Consider the following 19,022-nt stretch of genomic DNA (forward strand, 5'->3'; position numbering starts at 1 on the left):
AATGCCTGATATAATTAAACTTCTTTTTTTATTTCCTGTCTCATCTTTTCTGAAGATGAAAATAATGCACTTTATTGTGGAAATTTGGGGAAGTAAAGAAATATAGAGAAGTAAAATAATAATAATTCTTTTGCCCAAAACCCATATCTCTTTTGCATAATATGTTGACCTTGCCTTTTCAGGTTTCATAAACTTTACTAGTTCTAAATTTGCTCACCTGCCCACCAAAGTCATTTTTCTTTTCAGAGTAAATTCTTTGTTTATCCAAAAGGGTTCCTCCACGCTTTCTCCCCCAAGGTAACAAGTTCCTCTTCTTGGCTCTCCCAAGGCCGACACAGAGAAGAGCGAGCCCTAGACCTGGGATTCAGAAAAGCTGGGACTAAGTTCCATCTGCTTCTTCTTCTTGACTATACAATTTTGGACAATCACTAGAGCACTTTGTACCTCAATTCCTCATTTGTGAAACAAGGATAATAGTTCCTGCCCAGAATCCCTCCTGGTAGGTTCTTGGGAAGATCAAAAAACGTGTTGGGAAGAAAATATATGAGAAAGCCCTTGGTAAATGATAAAGCTCTCCAGAAATGTAAGTGATGGTTATTATTACATCCAGGTTGGTTTGTCTTTGTCTCTGTTACCTTCTTTCACTGAAAATTTTTCTTTCTTTCTCAAAATGTTTGTTTGTTTGTTTGTTGCAGGTTGCCTTACAGCTTCTCATTTTATCCTATGTTTAATCAGTTCAGGGTCACTTTGCCCAAAACTCACTTCAACCTTTAAACCCTTAATTAATTGGCTCCTATTTGTAGGCATCTTCTGCATTTTTTTTGTACTAAGAATTCATGTTCTCTCAATATTCTAGGAACATGTCAGCTCTCGGCCATACTTTCTTCTTTTGCCAGCTATGAATTGATGAGCTACTCAAAGAAGTTAATGCCAGTCTTTATCTGGAAGCCTCTAGTTCATAAACGACTGCCCCATACATGGGACAACTTTGCATTACACCTTTGCCACCCAAACTGGTTTTGACTAGGTTGGGACCAGGGGCCATCATAGTAGTTAATACTTATTGGATGCTTACTCTGTGACAACTACTGTTCAAATTGACATAACTCACTTAATTCTCACAATAACTGAAAGGTCAGAATAATTATTACCTCATCTTATAGATGAGGAATCTGGGGGTACAGAGAAGTGAAGACATTTTCCCAGTAAACTAATAAGGGGCAGAACAGAGACCCTGACTGTCTGACTCCTGAGATCTTGTTCTCAACCACTGTTTTCTGCACCTGCCACCATGTTAGATGCAGGAAGAAAGAATGGAGGAGTATGGCCAGTAGGCCCCCAGCCTCCCTGAAGTGTCACTGGAGGAGATGGTGGCCAGGAAAACTTAAGAATTGGAAAGGTGACTTCATCCTCTGCAAAACTCGACAATAATAATTACACTAATCACATTCCTATTCATTTCTGGAAGATGGTTCTGGGTGTGTCCTATATCTAATGAGCATATCAGGAGAATGAGGTCCACAAATATTCATAAAAATCCAAGTCCTAACCACCCTTCTAATCCTGCTGTGCACTCTCTTCTCTTCCCTGCACCATCCTCATATGTAGAACCGGCCACACAATATGTTTCTTCTAAGTCTCTGACCATTCAAGTCATGCATAAAAATTTACTACAAAGCTGCAGAGCATAAAGCTTATGAGTGTGAGCTCAGCTAGATGGCTGGGTTTGAATCCTGCCTCTGCCACTCGAGCTAAGCAAGTTTTAACTTCTTCGTGCCTCAGTATCCTCATCCATAAAATGCAGATAGTAATTATACTTACCTCCTAGAGTGGCTGGGACTGTTAAATTCATTAACGCACATAAAGCACTGAGTGCAGGGCCTACAGGCACTCACACCATGTGAGCAGCTATTTATGACGTGTCCACTGTGTGCCAACACTCTGTTAGGCACACGTGGGATAGAGAGTGGAGGCTGCTTCTGCCCTTGAGAAATTCATGTCCTTGGGTGGGCGGGATAGAGACACAGCAAGAGTCATTTCAAACCCAAGGGCTATGGGCGCATGACGAGGGCAGTGACTCCAGCCTGGGGGGACCAGGAAGACCTGGACTCAGGAAGAGCAGGAGATCCCTGAGCTGAATCTTGAAGGCAGAATAGGAGTGAAGCAGGTGAGGTAAGGTGGGGAGGGCACCGCAGACAGAGCAAGAGACATGACCAAAGGCCGTGATTGTGAAACAGCCTTTCCCATTATCCTTTTCATCGGCTGGTGTCGCCATCTCCATCTCTACTCTTCTTGAATCACGTAAAGATGAAAGATAAGCCTGGAAAAAATAGTTCCATACATAAAGCTAGAAAGATTAGTCTTGCTGTCCTTTCTGGCAAGTATTTATCTAGTTTTCTAGATAAATACTGTGAAAGAGAACCTGAGAAGGAGACAGACCAAAGATTAAAACCACAGGTCACAATGCCTTGGTGCCGCTCTGCGTTCAGAACACTGGTGATTTTGCCACTGCTGCCAGTCTTCCCCAGCACATATTTTTGATTCTCTTGCCCACTGGGAGTGGATGTTTGAACTGAAGGCCACTGAGAAGCTGTTATTTTGAGCAGGATGGAGTTATTAATGATAATATTGTGTGTGTGTGTATTAAATTTATGGTTTGAGGGGATTTTTTATGTTTCCTCATTTAAACCACAACACAATAACTGTCTCCATAAAGACCTCATGTTAGAGATGAGGACGTCAGTTCAGTGAGGTTGTCTAACTTGCCTGCATCACACGGAGCCCAGGCGGGGCTGCGACGGGACCTGGTCTCCTGGCCCTTTGCCAAGTGCTGCTCCCTCACATAGCACTTTGCCTCAAATTACTGAAAAGTAGTTTAAAATATGCATGTTGTAAAGCTAAGGCACCAGAAATCTATGAGGCACCGAGAGATAGCCTCTTTTTAGATAGAAAAATTAAAACATAGGAAATGTAACCTTTATATTATATGTGTATTTTATATAAAACTGCCCTCTGAGTCAATAGTTGATGCAGATATTTGAAACAAAACCAGCTCCCTCATGTCCTTTTTGGAATGAAGTGAGAATACAGCATAGAACACCAATAAGGATTCCTGTTAATAATAAAAACCCCACAACAAAGCAGTAGTCCTGACTGACATTCTCTTACCCTAACCATTAGTCTCCACTATAGTAATTTACAAATGAGTTTGAGAAAGAAACAGGTACAAGAAAATGGGTAATCTTCAGAATGCCCAAGATTAAGTGAGCAGAGAGAAGAGGATTGTTTCCTCTTAAAGGAAGTAGAGTCTTCAAGTTTGGAGGTGAAGTACATTTACAAAATGGTTGGAATAGGCTAAGAAGATGGTGCCCAAGACTCCACTGTCATGTGAAATAAAAGAGAGGCTGATTAGCAGTGCCCTGAATTTCTCACCTTTTGTCCTCACTGAATTAAATTAAGGTCTAGAAATTTTTTACTATTATTATTTTGTAGAGATCTATTTTTCCATTTGAAAGCAACACTGCCCTTTGCCAAAAGCAAAGCCCAAAGAGAACGGATCTAGAAAAAAGTCACTTTAGCTGAAGTTTCAAAGTACGTGGTATTTATAGGTTCCTCTACACACGACATAAACCCTTATCTTCTTTTACGTGGAGGCAGCTCTATATAATTTAAAGAACCAGAAGTTAGAATCAGAGGACATAAGCTGGAATCCTGGCTTGCTGCTTGCAGCTGTGTGACCTTGAGCTCTCTAGTCCTCACTCTGTTCATCTGAGAAACAGAAATAATAATGTCAGCCTTGTGGTAAGGATGAAATGAGATAACATAGGTTAACACAGCCCAGGATATAATGGGCACACCACAGATATCTGTTGCCAATTCAAGGCCCAATTTCAAGAGGAAGTTGTCTCAAGCAAAGGTGAGGCAATTCCTTTTGCATAACTATTATATTTGGACTGACAGCAATAACTCTTAGCAGTTTCATTTCACCATTTATCTCTAAAATGATCTATAAATTCTGGCTACCTAATTCCAAGACCTTCTCACTCCCTTCCCTAAACTCTGTTTTAGTCGCATAAATGCAGATTTATCCATAAACTAGTTTCCCTGCTACGGTGACCGAAAGGTCATTCATAAGTTTTAGAGCCAACCTTGAATTTTATGTTGAAATCACAGCATCTTTGTAAATAGGTACAGAATACAAAGGAGAGGTTGAGAGGTGAGTAACCATGATCTTATTTATTCCAGAAAGCCCAGCGTGGTGAAGGTGATTGGGTGACACCAGATGAAGAAGCCCTCAAGGGACTTATCCCAAAAGCCAACATTAAAAAAAGTGCTACAAACAGAGGAAAAAATAAAAATGGTATGTGAACAAACAGCTTGGGAGAGGTTATTTCTAGTTGGGAAAATCAAGCAAGACTTCATGGGTGAGACAGCCTTTGAGATGGACCTTGAGGAATGGACAGTTTTTACACAGAATTTGAAGGAAAGGGGAAAAACATAATTAGAGATGAGTGAGAGCTTTTGAGAAAATATCCTTATTGAACACAATGTAAAATGAAGCTCCAAGAAGTGGGTATATTTTCATTCTGTCGGCCTGTGGCTAGCACTAAAGACACTCTCACCTATTCAACTCTAGTAAAATTCACCCAAAGCATCAAGAAGCATTTGGACGGCAAGGAAATGTAAACATAAAAGGCATAAATATGTCAACTTTATCCTCAATGCACATTCATTTCCATTATCATCTGTATCGACAACTCGCATTTTCTGAGCACAGCCTGTGTGCAGAGTATTCTCCAAGCACTGAGGACATAGTGACACAAAGCATGAATCTTGTTCTCATGAAAAAATGACAAATTAATCAACAAAAGTGATTTCTCTTCTACATTCAGGCTCTAAGAAAACCCATTCAGCACTTTTTCTCCAAAGATCCAAGGGGTCAACATTCTCCTACCCAAAAAAGACCTTCCAGATCTGAACACCTGTATTTATTTGGCTAGGGCAGGATTTCTTCTGCAGCCCTTCTTCCTCTACGAGCTGAAGGAAAACCAGGATACAGATGTAAACAGGACCAGACAAGGAAATTTTTCCTTTTCCCCTTAAGCCCAGAAACAACCCTCGAGTTCCTAACAAGGTGATAAAAAGGAGAGCCATGAACTCTGAAGATATCAGTCTGGCCAAACAGAACTCATGGATAAAGCATTTCTGCCTGGCAACAAATCCAAGGGAAAAGGATCTTAATGGGTTGGATGTTTTGCATACATAGGGCCCACCAACCGATATCTGGAAATTCAGATCAATGAGTACACTTCTTAGGTTTCTCCTCAATATTCAGTGCCTTACACCTCTGCATATCCCACCAAACACCACCGAGAGTCCAAACTACACTCATAACCTTTCTCTCACATCCCCAACCGCTATTAGCAGAGGTCCAAAAAAGAACTAGTAATTTTAGTCTCTTATGGTTTGTCTTTTTAAAGGGACACAGATCCATAAATCTGCTTTTTTTCTCACCTCTGTACACTGAGGTTCACATTTATTCTAAAATGGGGAAGGGAGGGAGCTAAAAAGGAAGGATGTGAGAAAACTATTAACCTAACCGGTGTAATAATCAGTGATTAAAGTTACAGTTAGAGAAGAAAGAAGGTTAATGCCTCCTCCTCTCTTCCTCCTCTTCGTGCCTTTAATATTCTACTTCAGGCACTGAGAGGGAGGGCAACATGGCTAGTACATTCCAACCAGCACCAAGATAATTGCACCATTCACACCCCTCACCAGTCAATCAGGGTCTGCTTATCCAGCCCCATTTATTAATAGTTTTCCTACATTTACAGTGTTACAAAGGAGTGAAATGAGGCTTTCTCTCTGAAACAAGAAATGGGGCACCCTCAATAAAAACTAAGTGGAACAGAGGATGTTTGCAGAACCAAGGGCCGCTCGCCCTATTTCACAGCCACACCTGTTTCAAGGGTGTCAGGGAAAGCAGCTCCCTAACTTTCCTAACTTTCCACACCAGGCCTGTGTCACTGTGGAGAGAGCTTGGGAACAGGGTAAATACAGCTCTGCTCTTAATTCAACACGAGTTCCACTTCCTGCGTGCAGTCTATACACTAAATCCCCTCATGTTCCAACCACTTCTTTTGACCTCTGGCTCAGGGACCCTCTGCTAGTCACAGTTTAACAGTGATAGGGTCTCACGTTACATGTTAAAATGCTGGGATCGCATGATATCTAGAACTCAAAGGTGCCTTCTCAATCACTGCCCAGTGGTGATCAAATATGGCCGCAGATTAGAATCCCCTGGGGGATGTTTTTAAATGACCACTGCCTGGATTCCTCTCGGAGATTTTAATTTAACTGTTTGGGGTATGGCCTAGGTATGGACATCATTGGTTTTTGCTACTGTTGTTTAGTTTTTCGTATTGATTTTTGTTGAAGCTCTGCCGGTGATTTTGTTGTTGAATGGGGTTATGGGACACTACTTTAGCCCGTGTCACTGTTTCAGAAACGAGAAAATCAAGGCCCAGGGTCAATGACTTGTGCATGGCCACCAAGTAAAATAGCACAAGCAGAAGCAGAAGGGAGCTCCTGAGTCCCAAGACCACCACCTCTTCCATTATGGTTTAGGCAGTTACCGGGTCTCCTGGGAAAACAACATTTTTAAAGATGTGCTACATATCAAGGGAGTACTCTGGGCTCTGAAGGTGTGTGAATGAGCAAATGCCCCCCTCTGGATGACGTAAGGGGCATGCATTCCAAGGGGACCAGGGGCAAGGCAGTGGAGGGGAAAGCACTGAAAGGAGATCCAGTGGACATGGCTCAGCCACATGTATGTGGCTTTAGACCATGTGGCTAACCTTAGAACTATTTTCACAGCTTTAAGATGGTGGTTGTGGAAGAGGATAGATAATCTTCAAGGTGCCTGTCAGCTTTAATATTCTTATTATCCCATGTCACACACATGCATTTCTGTACCTAAACTGCACAAACACATGTAAAGCATTTAAGATTATTTTCGACTACTGTATTTGGTAGGCAAGTCACTGCACAAACATCTTCATACATATACAAGGCTAGAGTGTGTGGTGCATGTGATTTGTGTGTATTTGGATACACACAGAATATACTGATCTCTAATCCAAAGACACCAGCTACTGTGGTAGCTGAGAGACCAGACTAAGGCCCCTAGAAAGTGGGAGGATAGCTTCAGAAAGTCTGGGCATTTTCACAGAGTGCAATTAGGTTTGGGAAAATGATTAAAGACGTCACCTAAGTTTCAGGTTTCTTCTAGGACTCTCCTCTTTTCTGCTCCTAACCACGCAGTGCTTTACCCAGCCATTGTTTTTAAGTCCCGCCTCTCAAAAAGAAACAAGATCTGATTTCCTAAGAAATTCTAACCAGTTGAAGCCCTGAGAGGGTCTATATAAAGATTAATGAGAAATTTAAACTTGACATTTCTTTCTGAAGAAGGAAATTCAGGGTCTGAGTGAGGCAATGAGCAAAGACATGGATGATGGCATGTGTACAGCATAGTGTGGCTTTTATGAGTCGAACGAGTTAGTTGAAACCCTAAATTGTCCTAATCTAGGAAGCTCTCCACTACAGACATTGCCCTCCCCATGACTCCAAGCAGGGTCGAAGCCTGTAGCTTCGCTTTCCTTCCAGGTCAGCCACTTCCACAGGTCTGGCCTTGCTTCTCCATCTTCTCCCTGATCCCCGTCCTTCTAGGCACAGCCTTGTCACTATGTGTCCACCACCTTCCCCCACAAGTCACCTTGGAATGAATGTCCCTTAATTCAGCCAGTGGTGACTTTTTCTTCTCCACATACATTCAGACTCAAGATAATCTCTTATATGTGGTGGATCTTTAAAAAGTCTTGAGGCTGAGCTCAGGTTCCTTTTGCTAATGAAACACTACAATATACAGAGAAATGATGAAAGTGGAGAAATATATACCACAATATATGAAGAAATGATGAAAGTGGGGAAAGAAGACTAAAAGGATGAGGAGCAGAAAAAGATGCAAATAAAATTTAGAGGAGCATGCATTTCAAATCCATCTTCCCTTAGGCACCAATGCTACTGTTTAATCAAGCAATGGCTGAAGGTGTCTTCCCATGTTTCTACACCTGGGCATCCCCATAAAGAAGACTTCCAAAATGTCAAGCCATCTAAAAAGGCTACCAGAAAACATTTTGTGAATTCCCTAGGAATAACTGAGCCCCTCTTCTTCCATCACTCCCCTTTGCCATTACCGAAAGCACCCAGTGTCTGAATCGCAAGGCACCTCTCTACCCCACACTCTAGAAACACAGGGCTAGGCTGGCCCTTCATTCCGAGCAGCTTGGCCTGGGCTAGGATCCAGCTCTCTCCTTGGCTACAAACCAACTAACAGCTGTCCTTTTCTTTATAATGGCCATCAACAAAGTTAGTTGCAAGCCAGTGGTCTAAGATGAAAATTGTATCATTTGCTCACTCTAGAGGCAAACCTAATAAACAGGGCTAGGATTCATTAAGTGTAGAATCATAAAGCAGAAGTTAGAACCTCTGGCCTCTCCTTTTCAGAAGACCCTGACTTTACTCTCTGGCCTCATCGTTTAGAATCTGAAAATCCTAATGAATGAACCAGCACATTCCTGTGCTGCTCTTCTCCCCAAGGTAAGGGATGCCAGGAAGGGGCTTGCCCCTTTACACCAACTTGCCTCTCCATCTTCCTAAAATGACCATTCTCTCATTCTCCTAAAAAACTCCTATTTATTCTTAAAGACATAGATTAAATGTCAATCCCTCCACAAAGCCCACCTCATTCTCCCAGGCTTCTTTCCTTTATAGATCTTACCTAAGGGTACGGTGATCTCTTTACACATTTCCCTTGTTAAATCATGAGCTACTGGAAGGTAAAGACCAGAGCTAATTCTTTTTCATAACACAATGCTTGACAAATATTGGTTCTTAACAAATGTCTGTTGAATCATTGAGTAGAGCTAAAGACATAAAAATAAAGTTAAAAGAAGAGATAGTGTGAAAGAGAAGAGACTAAGAAACATTAATAAATAGATAAACTCAGATGCAGGAGAACATAAAAATAAAGAGAAGAAGCAATTATGAGAAGGACCAGAATAAGAATGCATAGAAAATGAAAGGGAAAGAGGCAAAAGATATACATGGGTGAAAGAGAGCTGGAAGAGAGGAGATGAGTGAACTTAAACGCATAGGTCCCTTTCTGGTTTTTCTTCTTTTGTTTTTAAGAATAAAGCAGAAATGCTAGAAACCCCAAAAGTAGAATATATATGTGAAACTGCCAGTTAACCAAGATATAGAATTAGATTCAGGAATGATGTAGACCAATGATGCATGGTCCAGCATATTTGACATCAACTGGAAGATTGTTAGAAATGCAGAACCTCAGGTACACACCCCAGACCTACTGAATCAGAACATACATTTTAACAAGATCCCCAGGTGATTCCTATGTAAAGTTTGAGGCACAATGATGCAGACATTTGAAATCCATAGATAACCTCCACATCTCCCTCTAGTCAATGGTATGGTGCACAAAGCACTGACACTAAGCAGCTACACAACCTTAAGCAAATCACTTAATGTCCCTGGATCTCAGTTTCTCCATCCATTAAAGGAGAAAGTCACAGTAGATGCTTTCTAAAGTGTCATAGAGCTCTGATACTCTTAATCTCATCAAACATCATAACTTCAAGCCATTCCTATACCCACCAGAACAAACAACAAATAGCATCATTCACTAATTATTTCACTTCCTCTCTCCATTCATTTAATATTTTTTCAAGTATCTATTATGTGCCAGTCACTATGCTAAGAACAAAGGATTCTAAAATGAATAGACATCCCACCCTGTCCTCAAGGAGCTCACAAACTTCTTAGGGAAACAAGGCATATAAACAAAATTAGGATAAAGTGTACAAATAACCATGAGCAAGCATTGGTGATGCACAGAAGGCAGAGCAATCACTCTGCTTGGGGCAGTCATGGAGGATTTCAGCAAGAGTCAACATATGTACTAGGTCTCTTCTCTGCCAGCCTCAGCTGAAGGCACTAGAAAGTGAAAAGACAAAAATAAGGTGGCTGGAGAGCATCCAAGAACCAACCAAAGGTTCCTGAACACACCTCTCTGGGTTCACAAAACCCCAAGAACTCATCCACACAATAGATCTTGTGTAATGGCCACAGACATACCATTAACAGCCACAGGTCAATTTCAGAAACCCACCTCCTCTGAGTTATGTCTGCTCCTTCATTCCCACTGCATTCTGTTCTTCTGTCTTCTGCATCCTTCTGAAAGATAATATCAATTCAACTACTAATCTACTCTCCCTGGAGATTTCTTCTTGTGGTTGCAAAGAGGGGATGCACTTTAATAAATGTGAGCAATTCATTAGACCAGTAACTCTTTTGATCCATATTTATTTATAGAGACAGACGATGCTAGTATCCGACTATATGCACAGCAGCAGAGACTGAAAATGTAGTTTACTGAAAGGAAGAAATTTCTAGAATTCTTAAGGAGGGCATAGAATGGCAGAGAGAAAAAGGAGCTTATCCACTCCTGACCCCAACAACTTACAGTCTTCATTATTAAGGAAAGAAGGCTATTGTTCAGAACAATAGTTTTCCAACCTTCAGAATGGTGAGACCCACCCTGGCTTCTATGGGCTGATTTTTTTGCTATGGTTTCTTCACATATATCCTGTCCTTTCTCCTGCCTCCTTCTATATTTCATAGTCCATAAATATTAACTAAATGTTTGCTTTAACTTGTCAGTAGTGGTGGACATGTCACCTTCATTTTCATATTCTGGAACAAGAAAATAGGAGGAAAAAACCCCCAGCATCCCAGGTTCATCAAATTTATGGAAGAGATGGGACAATGTTTTACAAGGTAATAAGGATGTGCCCAAGGGCTGGATCAGCTCAGTCCTGTTTCTCCCTGTCAAGCACCACTCATCCCACCAACCAATTTCAAACCATGTGTCCACCTCCAAGGTGCCCACTGCCCCTCCCCACACAAGGCTGGGTGGGTGTACACGAACCCAGGAAGGAAGACCATCAAGGTTCTGAAGCCATCTTTCTGGAGGTGAAGCAGGAATACAAAATCAAGGTACCTGCTGTTTATCCCTTCGCCAGAGGAAGTCGCTCTTCTTGCTCAGCCTAAAAGAAAGGCACTGGGTGTGCAAAGTAGTGACTAGTGGAATTTTTTTCTTCCTCCTCCTTTTCCTTCATTCTGCCTCCTGACTTATTCTCTTTGCCTGCATCTACCCCTGCCATAAATTACACACATGCAGTGGCAAAGCAAGACTCTTCAGACAGACAGGCTTCCTGGGGATGGAATCTATGAAGACAAGAAATTAGACAATCTAGGGGCACACCCTGCTCCTCTCCTTGCAAGTTAAGATCTATCTCTAAGCTGCCATATCATTCTGTGTTCACAGATCCATCATGCTTTGCTACACCTGAAACACACGGACAGAAGACAACCATGTTGTTCTGCTTCCCTTGAAATCTCCAATCTAACACCCTTCCTGGGAAGTCTTTATTTCCCATTAGTTTTTTTCTTAATTGTACATCATGAAGGATACTTGATTGAAATTAAATTTGCTCTTCCTCCCACCAGGAGCCACATTTCTTTCCCAGGTAACCCACATTGTAAGGGGTTAGGGGGTGGCAGAAGGACGGAAGACAAAATAGAACCCAGTCAGCTCTTTGTGCTGTGAGGAAAAAAAGAGGAGAGAACAATGGCTCCAAGACAGCCCAGAACACCACTGAGTCACAGCCTCACGGAATCTGCTCACGAAGACAGGGAACACCTGCGTCCTCACCAGGATCTCCAAAAGGGCTTTGGATGTGGAAAAGGTACAGACCACCTGTGGCGATTCTTCCTTGAATCCCAGCAAGCCCTTTCCAGTTGGAATTCCTCTCTTTTCTCTTTGTAGCTTTCGACTGCCCAGTCCTCCTCTTCCTCAGCACACTCCCCTTTAAACTTCTTGTCCTTTGCCTAGTCTTAGGGCCAACTAATGATGATGGCCTAGAACCTGGCCTAATCCCACTAGCATTCAAGGTGAATGTGCCTGAGACCCTTTCAAAAGGCCTCCTGTCAACCTCATCCCCAATAAACAAAACATGAAAGACCCACTTGGTGTAGAGCAGTGTCATAGGCACCAGGAATGCAAAGGGGTCATATGCCCTCCAATACCCACCTCACCTTGCTCATCTGTACATATGAGATCATCGCACACGGAGCCGCTTTTCTCATCCCTACCTCGGTTCTATTTTGAAGTAAAATTAAGAGTTCATCTTTCCACTTGAAGGAGTAGAAGCAGATGGGGAGCCAGCTCAGGTGTCTCTAAGGTGAGCACACATCAGATAACCTCAGTTATTTGTAGACATGGTGAGAACATGGTTGAAAGTGGGATCCCACCCTCTCACTTGGCTTCCACTACTTCTCCCACATTCCTTTAGTATTTTGGATTATTTTAAAGTATTGTTCTAAAAAAATGCCAGGAAAAAAGATTTGGGGGGAGAATCCTTTCAGAAGGACTATTGATGCTAATGATCCTGCTACATTATTTTGAAGAGCTTTCTCTCAACCTGATTCCCGCATTTGGGCGCCTTCAGAGTTTGGGGATATATGGTCAGTGGACTAAGGAGAGGAGCAGCCAGCTCACTATCATGGCCCTCCAGCCGGTGGATATTTGGATTTCCTCAGGAGTTGTCTTGGATTTCATGAGTGACTAGCTGAAGAGTCATTAGCTAAGTCTTTTCCATTTCTCCTGCTATTTCTCTTTTTAAGTACATGAAAATACTGCCTAACCGCATTTCACATATTGTAAAAATTGATGAGAGGGGGAAAAAATTAAAGTATGAATTCGATTTTGAGGGTACAAGACCAACACAGGCAAACGGCACATCTCTTTGTTTAACACAAAGACTCACGTGTCGAATTCTGCACCCCTTCCACATGCACAGCATTTTAGAACTCTGCAAGATAGCCATTTTGCAAGAGTGTGGAAGTAACAGTTTGCTTGGAGGATGTGTGGGTATAAATAGATGTGTAGACAGAAGGAGAAATTTACAGCTCAAAAATAATAGCACACACAAAAGATACAAATTAAAAGCAGAATATTGACAGAATTCCTTCTTTCCAAGCTGAAGATTTAAGTCCTGTTAACCTGCAGCATCCTTCAAATCCAGGTGTTCCTACACCAGCCTGATTCCCCACCGGGACCTGTCCCTCTGCAGTAGGCCTCCCGGGATCTCTGGGCCCTGGGTCAACCCTTTAGACAGCAAGTGGACTTCGGGGCACCGACCGCAGTAATCTCAATCATTATTTTCATTTTTTAAAGGTATAGAAATGATGACCAGGAAGGCAGAGGCAGGAGATAGAGAGAGAGGCGTGGAAGTGGCAAGGGGGAAAAGCCAGCCTGAAAAAAAAAAAAATTTCTGGATTCCCATAAAAATCAGAGCTTTAGCTCTGAGTGAATAAAATGCAATTTAACTCGAAAATCACACAGGTCTCCCAGCTGTCTGCACACATATCATCCCTCATGCCATCCAACATCTTCTGCCGTTACATACATCCCCCCTCACCCCCTGCAAAAAGCCCAAAACCTGTTTGCTGAGGAAGGAAAAGAAATAACATGGGAGATTTCCTCCTTTGTAATAAGCCTTTTTCCCAAAATAGCATTATTTTAATATCTTGTTACCTTTTCTCCCCCCCCCCCCCAAAAAAATCCTATTTGAGGGACTTGAAGAGAGAGATAAACAAGGAATCCCAACCCCAGGTGAGAAGAAAATGAAATCGAATTTGCCCTACCTTGCTTTGTAGAAGCCAAACCTCTAGACGGACAGATTAAGGGAGTGAGCATGTTGGGAATGTCCAGTCTCCTCTTCTCGCTTGCATATCCACATAAGAAAGACGGAGGATAAATGAAAGGAAGGTAATTTAAAATCCAATTTAGCGTGAGTTTTGTTTTAATCTTGTGTCTTGAAGAGATGCAAATTCAAAGGAAAGAAAAGATTGAATTCAAAGGTAATTCAGGGTATGGAGAGCAGCTCACAATGCAGAATCCAGAGTAATTATTCCGTTTGCATGTGAGGTTAGTGGCTGGACTATGTTTTTTAATGATTCTTCTGGCAATTACGGTTTTTGATTTTTTGGAGCTTTAGTGGAGGAGGCTCTGTGTGGAGAAGCTGGGGGCCGGCTCTGTCCCTCCGTGGAGCATGGTCATTCCCAAAGCGTCCCCTTCCTAAGGGGGAAAAAGACGCGGTCAGGGTTTGGTTCGAGTGTCCCCCGGAGGGTGAGAAAAATGCATTCCGAAAAAGATATCAATTCGTTTTAAGGAAAAGGGGGAGGAAACCCCGCATTTCCCACAGAGTGCACACGAGAGGAATTGAAAACAGCTGGCACCGGTCTATAAATAATTCAGAAAAGGTCTGGCTATACCATTCCTGGGACAGGCATGGATGAGAGGTGGGAAAGCTAACCTGAATGGGAGAAGAGCGAGGGAGGGAGGGAGCGAAGGAGGGAAGTGGGAAGGAAGGAGGAAGGGAGGGAGAAGCGGCACCATATAGCAACACACACTCACACACACGCAGAAACCCAATCCCCACTTAACTCGCCAGCAAGTGCGGCCCCCAGCCCCATCTGCATTGCTGCTGACATGTCTGTCTCGCTCTCCCCATCTCCTCCAGCAGCAGCGCCTCCTCCCACCCCGCGCTGGTGCTGAATGGGTTCTGATTGTGCACCGGGTGCACACTGGGCATTTCTTGGAAGGGGCACACTGACACGCGCGCACACACACACGCCCCCGACGCGCACGCGCCCCCGCGCGCGCACTCACACTCACCCCCGCGCACACTCACCCCCGCGCACACTCACGCCGCCGCCGCGCTGATGTGCAGCGCACGGGGCTTCACCTGCAACGTGTCGATTGGACGGATGGTCGCGGCGCGTGGGTCCGGCCCGGGGCACCCATGCCCAGCCTCCCTGCTCCGGGAGGGGATCAATCCCCCCGAAGACCGGGGAGAGCCCTACCCCTTCGCCCTAAAAAAAACCTTTTTAAAAAAAGCCACGTCCAAATTAGCAAGTGCTGGCTTCTGCTGGATTTAAGAGCTTTACCTAATACCAGGTTGGTTAACGGTTCCACTGCTTCGACCCTTTATCTTCCTGTCACCCGCAAAGCCCAAAATTGAGACAAGAGACTCCAAAGCGCCTATTTACGTACCGACTCTGAGCGCCTCACGATTGCAGAGTCTCCGGAGAGGGGTGGCCGGTGACCGGGGACTGAGGGTTTTCCTTCCCTGCAAAGCAGGATTAATAATCCGTCTCGGGGGTTTTGAAGTTCACGACTCTTCTTTGCAAAGCAAAAGAAAATGCATTCGGACGCCAGCACTTCAGCATTGTGGTGATCAAAAATCACCCCGACGAGCACTTTCGATAGAGCAAAGCCCCGAGATTTCCTAGAGGTGAAGAAGCCGAAGGAAGTGGTTTTTGAAAGGGGGTGGGGGGACCTTCCTTTCTCAAAAAAAAAAAAAGGGGGGGTGGAGAGGCAGGAGCCCAGATTCCAGTTGGTGATGCTTGGAGCCGGGGGAGGGGAAGCGGGCGGGGGCAGGCTGTGCAGATCAACCGCACGGCAGCGGGAGAGGAAGGGGGGGTGGGGGAGAGTAAGAAAAATGGTATTAATCACCGGGGACGGGGGGAGGGCGGGAGATCACAGGTTGCCTGGTCTGGATTTGGGTCTCACACTCAAAAACGTGCCCCCATCCCCCGCCCACACACACACACACACACACACACCCCTACCTCTCACACACTGGCTTTGGTGGGAGGAGAAACCCACGAAGCTAGGGAAGATGTTTCTGCTCCCAGGGTGTGTGTGCGTGCGCGTGTCCTCTTTCCCCACATCCCCCTCCCCACCCTACCCCCAAACTCCTTCACCCCCTCACTCTGGCGGAGGCAGCTTCCCACGTCATGTGCTGGGGGCCAGTGGGGTAGAAAGGGGGAAAAGGCTTAACCCGAGTCCGTGGCGCCTCCTGCTGGCCGCAGTGGGGAACAGCAATGAGGAAGGGCTGCTAAGGGGTGCTGGGAGCGAGACAGTGCCAGTGGTGGGCGGCCGCGCTGGGCTGCGGAAAGCATCTCCAAGGCGGAGCTGCAGTTTGAAATTTAAGACCCTTGCTTTATTTTCCATAAATCAGCCTTTGCTTGGTACGTGCATCCCCATGTGCTGGCCGCAGTTTAAAGCCGAGTTCTTGCCTTCAAGGAGCTTAAGATCTATTTTGAGCACATGAGGCTGACAAGTAAAACAATGGGAAACAAAGCAAGGCGAAATGTAATTAAGGGCTACATTGTATAGTACAGATGTATGTGTGCTTTGCTGACTGCCTGCAAAGGTTTGAGGAGTTTGGAGTTTTTTATTAAAGCAGATCCTGTTATTTAGAGACCTTGAAGAGAGAAGATGAGACTTGTGAATACAATCTAGATTTCATGGCATTTACAAACCCACCCTCTTGTAAAAGGCAAACATCTATTCATCGCTGTCTCTTAAGCTGTTTTCTATTTTAACAGCACTTATCACCACCTGTAGTACTGTTTGTTTTTAATATCAATATCATTGTGTATGCATCATTTTTATTCTGATCCACGGTCTTTTCAAAGATCCAGAATATTACAGCGGTGGAGCATTTTCATGTCTTTATATCATGAGCTGCTCACGGACATTCCTGAGAATCAGACATACAAACACACAGGTAACAATCCTGTGTGAAGTGGTTACACCTAGTAGCTTGGAGCTTGCTTTGATCTATGCAGAATACACCAGATGTATATTGCGCTCCTCTAGAGCAGACAGTACTCTTAATACACCTGAGCTAATTCTTTCATGTTTCCTAGTTTTTGTTAGGTTTAATCTTTAAATTTAAAATTTTTAAGAAACACAAACACAGAAGCATTATATGAAAACACAAATACAGTGTGCTCACATGTAAGTGAATCTTTCTTGGCGATGGGATTGCTGTTTTTCTAAAATGGGTTAGGGCTGATGCTCCTCCTCTTTGGAGCGCTGCAGAACCACCCCAGAGATGCTGTGCCTCTTGGTACACAGTAGCCAACCCAAGCCCTTCTAGGTACAGATTTCCAATTGTTAGAACACGGATTCCAGGAGAGGGCTAGGATGCAGAGGGCCAGGGCCCCATGGGGCTTTCCTGAAACACTTCCCCAGGTCTTCCAGGAATGTCCATTGCCTTCAGAATAAGATCCAAGCTCACTCAAGGGTTGCCCTTTAACCTTCTTTTCTTTTTTAATCTCTGAGCCCACCTTACCTTCCCTATCCCCAATCCCCTTCATCATCCCCTTCATCAAGATTGGACCATTCTTTTGTTTTCTTTTCCCCCCTTCCTGAACCCAGCAATTCCATTCCAGCCTGTTCACTTTTGCAAGTGTAGAGAGAAGAATGAACACACAGACCCCCTCTCCCTAATTATCTCCACCCTCCCCTTCAAGTTCTAGCTCAAGTCCCACCTTTTTGAGGATATTTGTCAATCAACCAAGCCTGAATTGATTTCTGTAACAATTTCAAGGATTTTAAAATGAGGTATGGCCCCTCACCACCATCCCCTGGATTCCCACGCCCTGCAGGTGGAAATGTGCCAAGGAATTTGTGTGATCAGTTATCAAATGACTGGGTGATGCTACTGGCATGTATGATCCAGTCACCGGAGATGCTACACGTACTAAACTGGATATTTGGTCCTACATTGTGAAGAACTGGCCCGAAAGGAAAATAATACTTCCATAAGCTATTTGTGTTGAACCATATTAAAACTACAATCACAGGAAATTGCCAATCATATGAAATAGTCATTATTGACCTATAATAAAAAGGCAATTTCATAAGGTTAAACTTAAAATCGTATATGTATATTCTTATGTCTATATATTCTTATGTATATTTCCTGCCTTCCCAATTAGTGTTTAACTCCTTAAGGGGATAGACCACAATCTAGGTTATCCATATATTCCCAGCATCTGGCTGTTGGTTCACAACCTCGGGAATTCCCAGGGTGAAATTCGAAATTGGCCCCTGTACCTGAAGGCCAAGGAGAGACGGAAGAAAGAGGCAGACCGCTCCAGACTGGTAGATGTCAGGTTTAATAAGCAAGGGAACTTACATATGAGGCCTGTCCTGGGTGGCTGCAAGATGAGTAGGTCTCTGCACCAACTCACCAGTATCTTAAGAGTTTATACAGATGCCTTAACAGGGTTCCATCACATATCCAGTCCAGACGGGTCTCAACAACACATTACTCTCTCAAGGCTGCAACCTTGAAGTGGCTCCTAGTGCAGGAACATGGGCAGAACATACATTCCAAGCAGAGGGGAGAGGGGAAGGAGCCCCTTACTACCCCAGTGCACCTCATAGGTCACCGGTGGTCATGTCCTCTTGCTGACCTCCTCCAACATGGCACAATTCCAGACATGTGGTGGGGACTCAGTAAATATTAAGGGTTTTTTTTTTTACTATTAGAAACCACTTTCTCAAGCAGGCTTACTGACTCTGGAAGAGCTAATTCTAGGGAGCATGCAGCTTGTGAAGCGGAAGGTGATAGCTCTTCTCCATGGTATTCATTGCCCATTGTCTATTCGATGAGAGCAAGACTTGTCTCCTTATTTCTCAGACTCCCTGTCACTCACTTGCACTTCTCATGAACAACCTTCTCCAAGGACCACAAACCTTTCAGTAAAAATATTTTCAAGGATCAGCCAGATTCATGAAATTTGAAACACCATTTCTCAACATTGCAAATATGCATTTCCTAACTCCTACTCAGGCGGTACAGAAAGCAATATTCTAACGAGACAAGATGTTGGATTATATCTCACAGCATTGTTTATTGAAGTAAAAGCTCTTGCCTGAGGCTGCTGATGCCACTGGCGGAGGTGTCTGCCAGCTCACTTGACCCAAAGACAGGATCTCAGAAGATGCAAACACTCTT

At 43.7% G+C, this 19,022-nt stretch overlaps 1 protein-coding gene across 1 annotated transcript in view; it reads right to left on the reverse strand.

Annotated features, from left to right (window-relative positions):
- GRIN2B (glutamate ionotropic receptor NMDA type subunit 2B) overlaps positions 1–15,611 on the reverse strand; it is a 402,696-nt gene extending 387,085 nt beyond the window's left edge. Inside the window, exons 1-2 of the mRNA XM_014740731.3 lie at positions 15,257–15,611; positions 13,846–14,278 (exon numbers count right to left, since the gene is read on the reverse strand). The gene's annotated coding sequence lies outside the window, so the exon portion shown is untranslated. The remainder of the gene's footprint in view (positions 1–13,845; positions 14,279–15,256) is intronic.
- Positions 15,612–19,022: the final 3,411 nt, after the last annotated feature.

Source organism: Equus caballus, chromosome 6, assembly GCF_041296265.1.
Source record: "Equus caballus isolate H_3958 breed thoroughbred chromosome 6, TB-T2T, whole genome shotgun sequence".
NCBI classification, from domain to species: Eukaryota; Metazoa; Chordata; class Mammalia; order Perissodactyla; family Equidae; genus Equus; species Equus caballus.